Source organism: Fragaria vesca, linkage group LG5 (assembly GCF_000184155.1).
Source record: "Fragaria vesca subsp. vesca linkage group LG5, FraVesHawaii_1.0, whole genome shotgun sequence".
NCBI classification, from domain to species: Eukaryota; Viridiplantae; Streptophyta; class Magnoliopsida; order Rosales; family Rosaceae; genus Fragaria; species Fragaria vesca.
This window is the reverse complement of record NC_020495.1, coordinates 3,105,549-3,109,112: the sequence shown is the minus strand read 5'-3', so window position 1 is coordinate 3,109,112 and position 3,564 is coordinate 3,105,549.

Here is a 3,564-nt window from a genome sequence, read left to right as displayed (position 1 = left end):
ATATATATATATATATATGCATCGCTTGCATTAGCTAGCCAGATTATAGAAACCTCTGGCTCTAAATGTTTTGAAGGTCATTAACTAATTGGTCGATCAGTTCTGAAAACTACATCCTCTTTTCGCAACAATGCCATTGGTGTGTTCTTATGCTAGCTTAAGCAGCATATATACCAGAAGTAGTTACCACCGATGCTTCATTTTCAATAGAATAAGGTAATGTCCTAATTTTGGCCCTACCAATTCGAAAATATGATGTAACACACGCACGAGTGATAGGAACGCTCTGAGACTTGATCTTCAGATGAAACGATAATCTAAAGTAATTGAGGAGATCGATTAATTTAATATGTAACCGACAGTAATTAAGTGTCAATTTTTCTCTGTTATTGAGTTTAATTGGAGTTAAATCATCGACAGTACTACCTAAGAGATCGAACAAAGGCAATCATCAATTAAACATGCATATATATATACCTAATTGGCTCATAAATCCTAAATCGGTTTGTCCCCGATCGCGACATGCATCATGGGGTAGACAATAAACTAGTTCATCACCAGTGACTCGAACGATGGCGGCAGGAGGCAGCTGCATGCTACCAAATTGTCAATTCTTCGATGGCATGCATGCATATGTGTGCTTTTGTTGGTATGTCTTTATTTTAAGTCGGTTGGTGATTGGAGGCCTCCATTGACCCTATGAACGATCGATTGAGATTGCAGACGTTTTGAGAAGATAGCATATATATATTCTTAAGGAAGATTCTTAACCCGTCATCATGAGCTTCATATCCTAAGGGTTAAGCAGCTGAAGCTCATTATTTAACGTGTGCTAATTTCAGCTCATATGAACTTATAGCTTGTTTTATCCATAAGTATAAGAAGGCAAAGGAAATTATATATCAATCAACTGGACTGGACTATATATATTACCGTTTAGGAAGGTCGTCTTTGTTTTGGTAATTGTAGGGGTTTAATCATGAACAGAAAAATTGCCCTTTGTTTGAAGCGTATACAGTTATTAATCGTATAAGATATACTGCATGCTTTAGGGTTCTGGTATATCTATATTATCCAGGCCGCCCGCCTCTAAATCAGCAGCATCTGATTATCAATAAGATAGAACAACTATATAGAGTACTGTACGTGTAATAGAGTATTAGGTCGTTCGTTGTTATCCAGCTTTGGCATGCAATTTCGCTTTCTTGCTTAGCTTGGTCGTACTGCCTAGCTAGATCGTTGTGGTAAATTATATATATGTAGCTTAGCAGCTGGGATCAGTTAATCAATTACATATACTTATTTCATCAACCTCTTGCATAACATTCTGAGATGTTTTTCGTACGTATCTGTCTTTCTGGCCTTAAAACCTGAGAACATATATATCTCATCGAAAAACCTGATCGACAACATCTATAGTAGATGAGAAGTTCTTAGGGTACAAACAAAACCTAAGCTAAGTCCCCAGCATTATTGAGTTGATCGTATAAGGAGCCAAAGGATGGTGAAAGCAATGAAGGATCGATTTGATGTGGTTTTGTGTTGTTACGTTGTAGGTGGGGAGCATATATATAACTTGTCAAGGACTTGATCATGATAGAGATATTGAAGTGAAAGAGAGCAGAAGACTTTCAAGAAATGATCGAGAGGCCCTGATGTTTCTGGCGGCTGAGAATATTAACACCGTCGACTTTTATTCCCTTTTTTTCTGGCTTTTATTGTACAGTAAATCTTCATAGTAACGAGTCAAGTTTGCCTGTAATATTGATGATAGCAAACATGCATGCAAACTTGAAGGGCAATTTCATATGGTGCACTATCGGAATACTTTGTTCTCTTTTGCAAAGCATGTAGAAATTTATGTGCATGATGATTTGTTTGAATGTTTTCAAATTAATTTCTACATACACTAATTAATTTTTTGTATTGGCATATTATGTAATTGGTGAATGCCATGTACATTTGAAATGCATGTATGTATTCAAGCAAATATATTGTGACTTCTTCGTACAAGTTTGAAGTTTCATATCCAAATTAATCTATACGGAAAGAATGCGGATAAAAAATTAACAAGCACTTGTGCCCTTATGCATATTAGATTTTACTCATAAAATTTTGAGATATTGGATAAAACCATTATTTTAAAAGGCTAAAATGTAGTCGAGGCAATGCCGGGAGAGCCTCAATGAGGCATAAGGCTTAAGTCTTACGATATATGAAATAAGATATATTTATTAGTAAAAATAAAAGGAAATAAGGGAAAATAAATATATTTAGTAATAAGCTAAATCAAGTTGATCTCTATCCCTCTTTTTTAGTTGATTTGATAGACTTAATCTTTATATCTGTTTTTCTTTTCGTTTTCTAGCAAGTTTATCTCCCTTGCAGTCCTAATTCTATAAAGATCCTAGTTCTATTGATGTAGTATGCATATCATAATCCATATCCTACCATTTTGATAACAAGTATTCAACGTGGTTATTCTTGAAGAGTAGCAAAGATACAGAAGAGATCGTCCGTCATGTAGTCCACTAGGTTCCACAATCAACCGAAATTAATACAAACATATATTATAATTCCAAGAGCAGTTCCTAGCTATCTTCTTTATTTCTATCTTTCTTTCTAGGATATATGGAGGTAAGTCAGGAAAAAAAGAAGTCCAGAAAAAAAAATCATTGAGCGTCTGCTTTAGACACCTCAAGATGCGTTTTGTGTGCCTACAACGCCTTCAATGACGCCTTTGTCGCTTATGCGCCTAGGCAGCAAGACTGATTATTTTTCTCTCGCGCCTAGAGCTTTTTGAGTCTTAAGGGCGTGCTTTTTAAAGTACTACAAATTTATTAAGTATCATATATATCAAAGTAGATGCTGACCATTTATCCCACTTATGCTCTATATTTAGTTTTGAAAATAATTGCTAACATTTTTACTAAACAATTTCATAAGTCATATTTGCCGGATCTCATGAATGTCAGTGAAATGCGACTACAACTAGAGTTACCGTAAGTTCATTCACATAATCGAATGCTTGTTGATGTAAAAGAGACGTGCATCAAATTAATGATATCAGACATAGTAGTTTAATATGTGAATTGAAGACATCAATCACGCTTTATGTACTCACCTAAATCTTTTGTTACCCATATGTTACATTCTAAATTAAATATTTTGCTTTATATATTATTCTCATCGATAAACATGTTATAAACCGATCTTTTCACAAAATCAAATATTTGTATATGGGAGTTTCTTCTGTTCGTAATCTCTACCAACCTCAATTTTACAAACGGTCGAAATTTTGACGTTCACAGCCGATTTCTGTAATAAATGTATTTGTTACCTTTGTGGGCGATTGAGTTTCGCTTGGGTTCGTTGTCCATCACATATGAAGGCCCATGATTAATCTGGGCCCAGATCAATCATGGTCTTCAACAGGCCTCTCCCTTCAATATAGTAAAATACTAAAATGGGAGACCAACACCTCAAAATATCTGTGAAAAATTCTCAATCTCTAGCATCTGGAGCCATCTCCACCGTCCACGTACCCACTAAACCCCGAAACCG